The sequence below is a fragment of the Clinocottus analis genome, unplaced genomic scaffold (genome assembly GCF_023055335.1).
Source record: "Clinocottus analis isolate CAN_PGR_092001 unplaced genomic scaffold, fCliAna1.0.p SCAF_38, whole genome shotgun sequence".
NCBI classification, from domain to species: Eukaryota; Metazoa; Chordata; class Actinopteri; order Perciformes; family Cottidae; genus Clinocottus; species Clinocottus analis.
In genome coordinates this window covers 847,956-862,637 of record NW_027176131.1, presented here as the reverse complement: position 1 = coordinate 862,637, position 14,682 = coordinate 847,956, and the positions used below count along the sequence as shown (strand labels likewise).

At 46.8% G+C, this 14,682-nt stretch overlaps 1 protein-coding gene across 3 annotated transcripts in view; it reads right to left on the bottom strand.

Annotated features, from left to right (window-relative positions):
* The window catches only part of LOC137799695 (transcription factor SOX-6-like), a 103,904-nt gene that overhangs the window by 72,472 nt on the left and 16,750 nt on the right, over nt 1-14,682 (bottom strand). The window contains exon 1 of one of the 3 annotated variants that reach the window (XM_068596491.1): nt 11,329-11,410. The exons of the other annotated variants lie outside the window; for them this stretch is intronic. The gene's annotated coding sequence lies outside the window, so the exon portion shown is untranslated. Of the gene's footprint in view, nt 1-11,328; nt 11,411-14,682 lie in introns of those variants that run through there. 3 annotated transcript variants of the gene reach the window in all.

Below are 14,682 nucleotides of genomic sequence, written 5' to 3'. Positions count from 1 at the left end.
CAACGTTTTCATGCTAACAACGTGACAATGAATTCACACGAGGAACAAACATTGGTCTCCTGGCTGAAAGATCAGTGATTGATTGACACGTCCCACCTGGTATTAATACTTCCTGCTTCATAATCACGTGTATAACATAAATTATGCATTTATTTTCAAAAGGTATAGCTACAAAAACGCTGATTTAGAACAAAACCCACTGAAACAGCAGAGTGCCAGAATGAAGCGCCAGACATCAGGCATCATCATGATGGGTTGCTGTGCGATATCTTAAAAATAAATCCAAACAATAACAAGGAGAAATGGAGGAGGAACTCCTCTCAGGCTCTTTTACATGTTACCGTCCTGCAGCTGCTTCTGTGCCGTCACGAGACACAATGAGCGCCACCAAGCGGCACCGAGCGGCACCGAGCGGCACCGCGCTTTGTGTTTCCTGCAGAGATTGACCGTCTGAACAGACTTTTTTATAGGATAACACACAGAACGATGCATGTGCATTCTGAGAAAATAAGCGTTTGTCTTCATGTCTTTCCTCTGACGCGTCAGGTTCTTCCCACTGAGACGGAGGAAGAAATTAAACGCTTGCAGCCGAAGAAACGACCTTTTCCCAACGAGAACGAGTCTGTCCGAAACGCGGGAAACACTCAGGAAACAGTAATGTGACGATAATGTGACACTGATAGCTGAAAAAGCCTTGAGGCTCTTTTCCCCCGAAAAGGCCCCAATTCATAAAGTCAAGCTTTCTAGAAAAACATGAAGTTATTCCCCTGAAAGCACTTCTTCTGTCTGAAGTAAGTCTTGCAAGGCGATACTGAGGAGATTGGCTGCTTGAAAGCTAAACAGACCCACTGTTGAGCAGCTTTCATTGTTCTGTCCTCGTGCATTGTTTGACTTTGTTTTATTGTTTTATTGAAGTGAAGTCAGGCTGGAAGATTCTCTCCGACACCGAACGGACCTAAAGTCCCGATGGAGGACCGCTCAGCGACGTTACTTACTGTTCTCTTTGAGCGTTTTGCTTTAAGCTCCCTTCCTTTGTGACCCTTTGTGGCACCCTTACACAGCCTTTAGAGACATTCAGCGAACACACTGGTGTGTAGGACCGCTGGCTAAGTCTCCTTCTCAAACGTGGACAGTAACTTAGAATCCCTTTGTGAGCGGAAGAAAAACGAAAAAACACGGGGTCGCAATTTGGCAGGAAAGCGTCGTTCGGCTCTGGCCTGGAACCTGGAGACCTGGCAGAAACAATCAGGCATTGTGGACGGAGAGAGAGAGAGAGAGAGAGAGAGAGAGAGAGAGAGAGAGAGAGAGAGAGAGAGAGAGAGAGAGAGAGAGAGGGCCCCCTCTTAGAAAAACAGTACACAAAGCGCCATTCACAGCCCAGGTCCCTTCTGCCACTTGTGGAGCGAGAGAAGGCCCCGACAAAAGCCTTCGACTCCACCAGTTGGGTGTAAAACCTCCAGCCGTCCCAGCTGGATGGAACTGAGGAAGTTGGAAATACCAAAGAGAGAGAGAGAGAGAGAGAGAGAGAGAGAGAGAGAGAGAGGGAGAGAGAGAGAGAGAGAGAGAGAGAGAGAGAGAGAGGAGTTTGTCTGTTGGACATGAAAATGAGAGGAAGAAAAGCAAAAAGAAACTGAAGGTTTAAGCAACACAGGCGAAGTCTCCGACTTGTTTCGGTTGCCAAGTTCCTCCTTCAGTTGCTTTCTCGAGTTCAAAGCTACAAACGTACTGAAGTTAGCGCCACAGCGACAGAATTAACATCAATTTTGATCGTCTTGGAGACGGGATAATCCTGGATTTGTGCCGCACGTCCATGAAGTTGAGGGAACTCACGAGAGGAGCGATTTAAAAATGAAATCGGATCAGCAGGTGCCGATAAATTCAGACTTTTAGTCTCTTGAAAAGGTCGAGCCACAAGAAATGCCGCAACTGGATAGCGTCTATCATTAGCGCCGTCGCCTCGTGAAGGCCCGCCTCTTCTCCAGCCAGACGTCTTGGTGGCCACCATGTAGCAGGAAGCTGCCAGGTGAGACTTGAGCAGGTGAACACGCGTGCTCGGTTACCTTCCTCTGGGTGAAGAAATGAAGGAGCAAGAAAAGAAAAGAGGATTGGCCTCGTATGTGAACAGCTCCTCAACGCCGGGTCTGTCTGGACCCTCATTAGATCATCGCCGAGCGCCGCACACAGAGGGCACTGTCATAGGTCAGACATGTGGAATGTGAACACACACACACACACACACACACACACACAGCCCTGTTTTCCTCCCAGAGATCCCTCCTCCTCCTCCCGTCTCAGCCCGGCTCTTTTTTTTTTTGGCCCGAAATAGAAGCCCACCAGCCCACTTCGTCAATGCCTCACGAGCAAGAAAAGCAGTTTTGTTTTCTAGAAATTCAAACCGTTTAAACGTGGATTTCCCCGTCAGAGGCGGGGACCCGGGAATCGAACCGCCTCCTTCCTTCACGGTCCAGACAAAGAAGACTCTGGATCGTATTTCAAGACCGGCGATCGACAGCGACGAGGACACGAGCGCCTCGTCTAAATGATTTGTTCACATCGTTACTGCGGCCGCAAAACCTTCTTTTTGATCACTTCACCGAGACATTTATGATGTTCATCGTGTTTTCATGCCATCTGGATATCTTCCAGAGCAGTCTGAGCGTTGCCTCTGGTTGTCTCGGACTCGTCTCTGACTCCGTCTTGACTTATTCTCAACCTCTCAAAACTCCTTCCGCTTGGTCTTCTGGTCGCGACTCGGTCTCCAGTGCGACTGTGAGCTGGTCGCTGGCGACGGCAGGTCCTCGCTGACCTTTTGGTGACTCGAGGCAAACAATGGAGGGAGGTGAGCAGAAGGCGTTTGCGGCGGTCGGGCGAGAACGCCGCGCGCATCCATCATCCCTCACAACCCAAATCTCAGGTAAACAGAAGCCATTGTGCGACCATCAGTGTGTTACGCTGAAGAGCTTCTATGTATGTACAACCTGAAGGCCCTCAGAGGGGACGGACCGAGCCATCCATCACCACGCGGACCGACCACTATCGAGTGGTTTCACTCTACAACAGTCAGACTACAGAGCAGAGCATGTTATTAGCAGTATGACTCGAGGGATCGATCATGGGCAGACGTGGCCATTTGGTTATTTTATGAACAATTCCCCATCACTGACCAGACCAAGAACACCACTCGGCTCCTGAGGAGAAGATATCCCAGTACCGCCCACACAGTTTGATTGACACATGGGCTCAGAGCCGGGGGCGGGCCTTCATGCTTTAAGGTGTAAGGTTTAATGCAGCGGTGGAAACAGGAACTGTCGTAACGCTGCGTGGCCATGGTTTTGTATCATGCGCAACTATTACACAGCACTAATAATAAGCTTCATGATTACCAGTGTGGGCAGCGAGGTGGCACACTCACGACATCCATAATCCATAAAACAGGCCGAGGTTCAATGCCAACGAGGTTTCCACAAACGAGGAAGCAGCTTTTCGTGTGTTTTCGGTGCAAAAGCAAGAAACGTGAAAATACTATAGAATAGACAAAAAGACCTCAATGACAATAAACACAAAAGGTACTAAGAATAAAAAGAATATGCAAGAATATTGCTTGATTTCTGATTTTTTATGAGCTTCTTGGTTTTTGCACCGCTTCAATGTGAATATCCAACGCTTCACAATCAAATGAACATCTCAGCCAGAGCTCTGTGTGTGTTGAAGGGTTGTATAACTCACTTTAGCTCCGTTAACTGGTTTGGGATTCGCTCCCATGGCCCTCCACGAGGAGTGGGTCTGAGAAAGGCTGAAGTCGGCGGTATGGCCGTACTATACATCCCACAAGGACATGGTCCTTTATGACGTTTATTAGCAGGTCTGTTAATGGCTCTTTCATATCTTTGGTAATCCGTTTGGTAGGTTTGTCCTGAAAACGCTTGAATACAACTGTGTTCCCAGAAGAACGTATTTCCTGTTCGTTCCGTGGAGGAAAAAGTGTCGAGACCGTCGCTGTGTCCAGTGTCAGCGCTCACAAACAGTGTACACTCATCACATGGACACCTGGAGCCAACACGGGGGTCCGATGCCTCCATTAGTGCCGCGCTGATGGAAAGTCTCAATCAAAGCCGACGATGGACCACTCAAAGAAATGATGAATGCCTCGTTTGTACGGCGTTAAAAACACACTTCGCCGTGCCGGCTCTCTGTGTTCAGGGACCCGGACCAGAAACCGCAGACCCCAAGAAACCCAGACGGGCCCTTATTGACCAACACCCTGCCTTGTGCTTGTTATTTTTCCTGGCATGCGAACACACCCCTCGCTAACACAAATACAGTACACATGTGCATTTATCTACTGCATGGCAACGATACAGAGTGAACCATTGAAGAAATCACTGAAGACCAAAGTCAACACTCGGTGGCTCAAAAGGACTGTTTGTCTACCGACTCACGCCCAGAGCACCGAGAAGACTTGGACATTTTGTCTCTGTGCCCTCAAAGTAGAGCACATTGTCCAGGTAGCCGTGACGTTATATAAACAGATAACGTACGCCCATGAAACAGCAGACTCCACAGTACTTATGTATACAAAGTCATTTCAGAAAGATTAAGTTGTGTTTGCCGTTTCAAAGCATTTTGCCCTTCACACAAAGTTGTTGTGTTAATATTCTACTGGCAGGTGTGAAGTCTGGACTTTTCAGACTCTGTTGGACATTTTGTAATTTTCCTAAACTTCTTAGCAAAACTTAAATCACTGTTAAAAAAACACGTTAGCTTTTCAAATAGCCAACACTATGGCCTTCTTAGCATGCTCTTTAAGCCCCAAGTTCTCGTGTATTTATATACAGATATATTAATTATTATGCATCCTCAGTATATTGGTAGTGTAATTATATTATAATATGAGAAAAAACAGAACCAGCTAAAATAGAAGAGGACCCAGACTCGAACCCTGAGGAACACACAAGTAAACGTTAATCTGCTAGAGAGGGGTCGTCTTTCAATGAGAGCGGCAAAGCCATTGGAAAGTTTATGTGTGTTTAATTATTAGTGTGACACATAGATATCAGCTGAACTCAAGATGTGAACATGTTGAGACAGGTCGCCCTCGTAGAGTAACACATGATTCATGTAAGATATTTAATTCATCTTTTGGAGCCGAGGTAGCTTTTATTCCACCAACGATGATTTTGACGCCGAGTCAACATCCATTTTTGTGCATTTTCTCTTTTCTCTAAAGTCTGCGTGACGACACTCTGCCGTCCCTCCCTTTGTCGTCTCTCTTTCTCCTCACCTCTTTTCCCCTCTGATCTGTATCGGCTTAAAGCACAAACCCGCCTTCCATTTGACAAACACCTGACTTACAGGAGGTCATTATCTGTTTATCGTCAGCACCAAACCGCCACTCGTCCTCTCACTTCAAGCCACCATCCTAATTATTACGCCAATTACCTTTGACCTCCAACATAATGCCGCTGCGATGCGCAAATAAGCCGGTTACACAAGTTTTAAGCCTTGTTGTGCTTCATATAGATGACAGGAGCTGTAAACAAGGGAAAATCCTATTATCTTAAGAATATAGACGCCCTCGTTTCCAAGCAGGAAAGACATGAACTGTGCTTGAAACCAACTCGTCCGGGAAGAAGACGCAACAAGATATTTTCCTGAAGCACGGAGAGGAAGACGAGCGTCTTTGACAGCGCTCCGCGTGAAAGAAATTAAGGAGATTAAGAAATCAAAGCGGGTCAATTTTCCAAAGGGTTAAGTTTCAGAAGTATCACCGGCAGTTAAATCTATTTCGAGGGTGACATCAACAGTCGAAAGTCATGATAGAAGCCTGTGGCGATACGACAGCTGCCCTCACACATTTTTTAGAGTAATTGCATTTGCCCTGAGGCGAGCAGCCGGGAAAAAGAAGAAGGGAGCTTCAATAAGTCATTACGGGACTCAGGGGTCTGCAGCTAAGAACAATCATCAGACGGCCATGTTTGCTGTGTTGTGGTGTTGTTCATTCACTTCAGCTGTCCGTCCCGTCACAGCTGCTGAGCTGAGAGCACATGACGGCACACAGGGACGAAATCTCTCTAAACACATACAAGCGGAAGACAATTGTGTTGATTGTTAATTAGTTTTGGTTGTTTGACACAGACAATAAAAAGAAGTTCATAGATCATGCTCATATTCTTACTGGGAATAAAAATCACTGCAATCTCAAAGAGCACAGATATGGTGGACTCGGCGTACTTTTTATTCTAGTAAATTCAAATGATTTGTATGTTTTTAAACTACATTTGCAAATAGATATATTTGTCTCCTCAAAGTGGAAATAATACAAACTGCTTTCTAAACTTTGACGCAAACAAAAGACTCACAATCAAACAAGCAGCTCCTGCGAGTGACACCAGGGGTGTTCAAACAGGTGGCTTTTAGAGCGCCCAGGAGGCGCGAAAGCCTGCTAATCCCAGATTAAGACTGACAAGTCGTTTCACTGGATGCCCCCATTGTAATCCCAGTTGCCTCTCTATCCTCTGACAATGAGCTTTGTTCCCTATCTCTGAGAGAGCTTTGAGGATTTCCTCAGCTTTGTTAGCATGAAATTGCTGCATTATTCAGCGGCATGCTACTTCCAGTCCGTCGCAAAACAACACGTTTTTATTAATAATTGACCGGCCTGAATGCGTAATGTGCACAGCTGGTTGCAGCGAGTCGTCTGTGCTCGTGACACAAGGTTTAATTGATACTCATGTTGGCAGCGTGTAACTCTCACACAGATGCAGACGAGGAGGAACGCCATCACGCCTCTGAACACGCCGGGTTGCTGTGACACGCGTGTCCACATGGTTTTAGGTTGGGTGCAGCACCGTAAACTGTGATTTTAAAACGCAAACAGTCACATAAAAAGGACGACAGAGGAGAAATTTGGCTGAGTAAATAAATTAATGAAATAAATATTTGGCTCCAGAGGCGGTTGTTGTCTGCGTAACTTTATTTAAAACATGCTTCGATGAATGACTAGCGCTGTATTTGGGCATTTCCATGTAATTTTGTGTCAAGACAACTGAGCACAGAATCAACAATAACAGAACTGATGACGGCAACTAAGAAGAAAAAATCCCCAAAATGTACGAATCAGTTCTCCAAAAACCTTTCCGTGTCTTATCTTCTAGACGCTGTCAGGCCTGACTCTGGTGGTGATGATGTACTCTGTACTTTATGTCATTTAAAGCCGCTAAATTCCCAAAAATCAGAGCATGAATAAAGCGGTCAACCACCATGTGCTTCTGTCAGGCCGCAGTGAGGGCTGGTTAGGACTGAAGCCGCTGTCCCTCTGTTCTAACCTGAGCTTCACCGTGCTTTGTTTACGTATAAATCCTCCAATGCGTGTTAGCTCACGTGAGTCCCGGCGTGTGAGCCGGCGTTCATACGGCGCTTGAAAAGAAAACGCCGTCCCGGCCCACGCCGTCGCCACAGAAGCGTCACCCTGATAGCGCCGTTAGCGCCGTTAGCTCCGCCAATGCTGTCGTTGCATCTGCCGCAAACGCCGTTAGCTCCTAACTCCAAGGCTGAGAACCATGTGGAGTCAATCTGAGGGTTACGGTTAACCCTAACTTTCTTTTGTTGATGAACTTCTTCTCGTCAACTCCGAACAAGAAGGAAAACTAGAATTTGAGCTTCTTTTTTTATCTACAAAGCAGGACTTGAACTCGGCGTAGAGAAGGCAGAGGACCGAGGGAAGCAATGCTGAGTAAACTTCTTCTTCTCCGCTCCAGCAGCAGTCGTCCGCCTCGCCGGTCGGAGGCGTGTCGGTGTCCTGCGGCATCTCGAGCCGTCACAATCCAGAATAATCCTTTCCTCTCCAATCCCGCGTCCGCCGGTCCGGCTGCAGCCGCTTGTCATGAGAGTTTTTGTGCTTAGTTGTCGATGGCGTCTTTCCCAACCGGGCAAAAAACTAACACCCACTAACATCTGGCTTTTGTCTTCCATGGGAAAGGTTGCAATTGGCGTTCGTTCACAAATGAATCCGCAGTAAAGTCGCAGGTATTAAAACGGCTCCGGCTCCGATCGGCAGCGGTGGAAACATGGCAACCGGCCATCATTTTGAACCCCTCCCCCATAGTATGTGAATGTATAATACATAAAATGGGGATTTGGGCAAATTACCATAATTCATTAAGGTACAAGACTTTTAAATCAAGTCATATGCTCTCCAGACAAACAATCATTTCATCCCTGTTCAAACCCACCTGAACCATCTTTGTTCGTCTTTTCACTCTGATTTCAATGTTTGAAAGTGAATAAGTAGCAGATCAAAAATAAGAAAAGAAAAGTAACCTCCCTTACGTTTCTTTTCTGAACGCTGCTCACATTGAAAGTGGCAGAAAAAGAACAGAAAGGCCAACGCAGCGGCATTCTGGCAATTGGAGAGGAGCCTATTGTCTATTTTTAGCGGGTTTCCCATACTTAAAAAAACCTGCGTGCACGCCCTAATTCTGGTGGGAACAGGGTCTGTGTGTATTATGGGAAGCAGGCTGTGCGATTTGAAACAGTTATGTGCGACGATACATCTGATACCGTGCACGAGTGGCCCACAACAGACGCATGTCGGCAGAGAAAGAGGCCGTTCTGTGGCCGCTCGAGGAAAAAAAACCTGCCGAGGAAAATGAATAAGTCACGCTTGTGGATGTATGAACACAAGCAAGATGTAAAAACACATGCACGCAGTCACATTCTTGAGTGCGGGGAAGGTGTGAGATCAGAGCCGCTGCACAAGGTATCCATTGTGCTTTTAGCGACCCGCGGCGAATATACATTGTTCACGGTGCACAAGGCCTCGCTCGGTATTAGCCCAGCCAATCACAGCGGCCGGTCTTCACACGGGCTTAAGCCTTTGCATCGTGGCGGATACGTACGAGACTCAGGTGGCGTTTGTTCAGCGACACGACCGACGCCGGGGCGTGCGGGGTCGGGCACTTTGTGGGTCGGGCTGTAAACCCTTCAAGTCAACATGACGTTGCTGCTTAGCTTCATCAACTGAAACAACTCACAGCAGCCATTTCTTTCTCGCGGACGCTTCATGAGGGATTTTTAGGTTTGTCCGGCCTGACGATGAGAAGTCTTCAACCCTCTGGGCCTGCGTATAAGATACATCCCCATGTTTCACATGAACAATCTCAGCTCTCTATGCAATACGGCACCATCGTCATGAGGCAAAGTGGAAAGACAAAGAGATTTTCTTGAGCGTTTATTGGTCAGTTTTTTAACAAAATGTCGACAGACGTACGAATTGACAAATCACAGTGAAGGACTTTGTGTGACGAGTACTTTGTTTTGCAGCGTAATTCCGCTATCTCGCCGTGTGAGTCGCGAAAATGAGGCGGGAGGAAAGCAGCGGGAGCAGGAAGTCCACTGTTTCCGGTAGAAGTCGAACCATATTTCTGGGATGTTTTATGGAGGAGATATGAATATTTACAAAGTGTAAACATCGTCAAAACGCAGGTTTGAAAGCGTTAACGCGAGCAATCATCTGGCTCAGAAGCAAAGTGCCGCATGCTTTCAGTTAGTCTGGAATAAAAAGGAGAATTGTTTAGAGAAACTAAACCAACTGCTTCTGATCCCCACGGGGGGAAAACACGAGGAAGTAGAAAATAAAGAAACTTGCCAGCTGAAGTGTCTATACTTTGTATTATTTGCTCAAACTGTCCTGACGGTAGTTCAAATCTGCTGCCTCCGCCTCCTGTTAGCGCTCCTGTTAGCGCTCCTGTTAGCGTTAGCTCGATTCCAACACGCCCCAAAGAAAAGCAACCAATCACAGCCGAGGAGCGTCTTAACGCAGCTGTCAATCAACGCTCGTGAACGCCGTTCAAAACTGTCGGAGCTGATAAAATATGAATACGCTTTGTATTTTTATCCTTTTCTTTTAGTGAACTGTTGGATGAGAAAGTGGGCGGGGCTTAGTTTGGGGCCGCTGGGACACAAACTTTTTATTATTATTATTTTTTAAAGCAAAACAGATGGATCTAAAACATGTTTCTGATAACGCCTGAGGCAACACAGCCAATGCCGTGACATAATAATCTTAGATTCATATTCGATGGGCTCGACCCAGTTTGAGCTTCACGAGTGTTGATTGACAGCTGCGACAGAGGCTCCTCCTCGGCTCTGATTGGTCGATTTTTCCTCTGGCGAGTGCCATTAGAGGCACTAAAAGGAGGCCCAGGAAGCAGATTTTTTTTCACAGACAGACAGTTATTTTCAATAAAGTTCCAACTGTAGCTGTAAGTCAATGTATAAACATCCCAAATCTCTCTCTCTCTCTCTCTCTCTCTCTCTCTCTCTCTCTCTCTCTCTCTCTCTCTCTCTCTCTCTCTCTCTCTCTCTCTCTGCAAACATGTGTCTCTCCATCGCAGCACTGGGCTGCAGGCTGTAAATCAGAATTAGGGGCTTCATTAGATATGGCTGATTTATTAACTCTCAGGGCTCGTCTGAGGGCCTCGTGGCCGTACATTCGCCCACTACAAGATCTCATGCATAGTTATGAGACATGCTTGTTTACTGTACGGCTTATGGGGGTCATACGCCAACAGCCATTAATTATTGAGCGAGGCTCACGTGGGTTAAATTGATAGCGTCCGGGCGATGAATCATTTGCATCTGGTGTATTTCCCTCCTCGGCGGCGAGGCCCCGTGCGCAGCACTTTCACCGCATAATGCAAACGAGCATCTTTTTAAAGAACGACGCGTTGGCAGCGGCATCAAAAAAATCTGTCTCTATTATCAGCGAGTGATCCGGGATCTGAAAGGAAGCCAAGCATGTTGGAGCCTCATCCAGAGGCTTTGACAAACATGCTGCGGAGCTGCTCGGCCTCTTGAAGACACACACACACACACACACACACGCACACACGCATACATTTGGCTTGTGTTCACACCAGTTACTCCAGTCTTAAGTGTCGCTGGCTCACATCATGCAGCATTGTCTCTCATTGCAAATCAAAGTGCATTTATCGCGCTGCGTATCAGCTATTGTCAACACTCGCCTGTAAACAACGGATCCAGATAAGGATCCGTTGTGTGTGTGTGTGTGTGTGTGTGTGTGTGTGTGTGTGTGTGTGTGTGTGTGTGTGTCAATACGCCTTTTTCTGACCTCCCCGCTGCTGTTCTGACAAAGCCGAGCGATTCAGTTCAAGTAAAACCAGAAAAACACAAAGCAAAAACATCCAGAAACCGCAATCAATAAGCTTTTGATTTAAAAAAAGAAAAACAACTCAAACAGCCGCTTCACGGCCGGGCCCGCGTCCAGAAGCGCTTGTTTTATTTTTATTTTTTCTCCTCATGACATACCGGCATGCCGTTCATCCAGTGGCACCTCGAGGAGCCGGATCATTGAACCTCAAGGGGAACTATTGAAATAGTTCTGGATTAGTCGCAGCTTGAACAGGTGAGCTGCGACTTGTTCAGGCCCACGTATTTATAGTGAGTGTGAAATCCTATTGTTGAGAGACAGAGAGAGAGAGAGAGAGAGAGAGAGAGAGAGAGAGAGAGAGAGAGAGAGAGAGAGAGAGAGTCTTGTCTCAGTCACAATCCTTCCTGTTCTTAATCGCGACACTGATCGGGTCAGAGCAGATCAATTAGGTCGTGTCTAGTGACACATACATGACCGTGAAGTGAGATGAAAAGAGTGTAACGTGTCCACTGCCTTCATGGTGTGTGTGTGTTTTTTTAAATAACTTTTCAAAAGTCGCCTTCTTTTTCTTCCTTTTTTTCCAGCTAATATGATGGTTTCATAACAGTTTGTCAGCCTTTCGGTCAGAGGACTTTGTTAACACACACAGAAGGAAAGAAGGGCGAACTCTGCGTTTCTTTAAAGCACAAATTAAAAAAATAAAATGAAATCACCAACAGTTACCGTGTTTATATTTTGCCCTGCAGCGCTGCACCTAGCAATTAGCTCGTGAGTCATCTGCCGACTTTTTAAATTAATCTGTTCATCATCTGGTTTAAAGTTAGAAAGACAGTTTGAAACCTCGGACCTAGGAAACCCACAAGTAAGTCAATCTGGAAATGTCTTTATGTTTTACTATTGATGAATATTCAGCTATTTCAAATAGTCGCCTTTAAATTATAGCTCCATAAATAAATGATTTCAGCTCTAATTCACTTACACGCTTCATAGTTAACAGACAACCAACGTCTCACACACGTAAACGCATCCAGCAGTTAACAGGAGGGGGAATTAAAGTCGTCACACACACACACACACACACACACACACACACACACACACACACACACACACACACACACAGCCACTTTCCTCGGCTGCCTCCTCGGTCGGTGCCTAATTGACGGTGACAGAGAACAAAGGAGGAGATTATGGGATTGAGTGTGTGACACACAGCCACAGATCAGAAGGCGCTTTAGTCCGACTGTGATTACGGGCGCGCAGGTGTCGCTGGAGGACGCCGCCAAACGCCAAAGCCGATACCTCTGCACCCCCCCCCCCCCCTCCCGCCGCCGGGCCCGGTGGGTCGGGTCCGCTGAGCGCATCGTGTTCCCGCCGCTGTGTGTGTGTGTGTGTAAAGTTGCTGAACATTGATATGCGTCGACAGCTAATGGCTAATTCAGGTGCACGCTGAGCCAACCGGGTCTCAAAAGGAAGGCGTTTAAAATACGTTAAGAACGCCCTGCGTGTCACAATGAGGCGCTTCAGGCTTCTTCTTTTTACGCCGGATTATTACCGTGAAGCAGCCACAGTTCGGTTGAGCCAACGGCGTGAAATAAGTGTGTAAACAGAGAACACAAACAACGCAACATAAGTACGTAAAATAAGTCACAAACAACAAAGTTTTGGGACACGAACGCAGGTCTCCTGGTGGAAAGTCTCTGTGTTACTGTGACCGTTAGAAGTCTTTCTAGCTTTACACACAACGTCATTTGCTCCGAGGTCTGCATGTCAACACGTATGCAGTCGGTACGGATGACACGGCATTGAAAAAAAGCAAGGATGGAGTTGCAATGACCGACAAATTGTTGTGTCATTCGTTCAGCATTTGGTGAAATTGCGCAGGCTGAACAGGCACATCAGAGGAGATGAAGCGCTGCAAAGAAATACACCTTCAACTCCAATAAAATCTATATTTCATTGCCTTTATGTCTTTTTTAATGCTGCCATGCCTTCTTGTTCATTAGAAGCAATTTAATTATTGAATTGACAAACTTAAATCCATGGAAATCATTTTAATTTCTTGTCGATGTCTTCACGTAGTGAAAAAAGGAAACATGCGATGAATTACTGCTCTGTTGTCCACTTGTTATCTTGTGAGCTTTGAGAAGCGCCGCCGTCGTTAGTTTTGCGGTTGCCCGGCCTCTTTATCGGCGCAGCTCTCTAATTGCCCCGGCGGCTCGGTGGCCTCTGAAGCTAACCGGGAGCGATGCCGTCCCCGCGCTCGCCCCACAATGGGCCTCATTGGATTAAGTTCGAGCAGGCTTTGTTAAAAGCTGGCGCAAATCTAATCAAGGGAGAGACCTCAATTACGCTCGCGTGTACTTAAACGATCAGATCGCTAAAAAAAGGAGGGGGAGGGGCCAGTGTAGGAATGCCATCGCCGGTTCATTTTGGTCGATAGCGGCTTTGAAAATGAGATGATGAGAACGCTGTAATGAAGAAGATGTGATGAAGAGCGTTCAGAGTCAGGAAGCTGCCACTCGTCTCTCAGGAACAGGTGTTGCAGAGACCGTTCTCCTTTCTACCTGCGCGGGCAAACACAAGCGATTTAATAAAAACAACTTAAAGTGTTGAAGGAAGCCGGAGCAGCTGAACATGGCCGGTCTTTCTAGCTACGGCTTGTTGAAGAATGTAAAAGACTAAAATAAAGGGAATAAGGCGCCGCATCACCATGATCTGAGGACCAGGTGGCGTCCCCTCGTCGCCCCTGTGAACAACAGCTGAGATTGACCCCGACCGCCGACCCCTGTGACCCACGACGGTTAAAACAGGAAGCAATTATCCCGAATGTCAGCGAGTCCGGTGGCATTCCTCAGCAGGACGAGACAGTTGTCACCCGGAGAGAGTGAGAAGAAAAGACGCGAGAGACAAGCGGAGAGACAAACGGAGAGACAAGCGGAGAGACAAGCGGAGAGACAAACGGAGAGACAAACGGAGAGACAAACGGAGAGACAAGCAGAGAGACAAACGGAGAGACAAACGGAGAGACAAACGGAGAGACAAGCGGAGAGACAAGCGGAGAGACAAACGGAGAGATCACCGGCCTCAAGCAGATGAACGGAAACTCAGAATCACATAAAACCTTTTACCTTGAATCGTATAAAACGCTCAGAAAGACTCGGAGGCTCATAAAAGTGCTTCGCAAATTACAGCTTTGCAAACGATGATCTTGTTTATAGTCGTTTATCGTAGTTGCTCAACGGATCCCCGACAGAGTCCATCGTCTCCGTGAGAAGCACATTTACTCTCGCACCAACTCATGTAGTGAAACGCAAAGTTTGAGGGGCAACTTTAATGTTTTTGGAAGTTTTGACTATTTCATCCCGGCAACTCGACGTGAACGAGGATGTTCCTGCTCGCCACCGCACTTCCCCCTCGAAGTAACACAGTTCCCTGAAAGTATACAATTTCTTCTCGTGAAATTGGTCGACGGTTGGAAAAAAAAGTCACCTGAGGGGGAGAAACCTTCC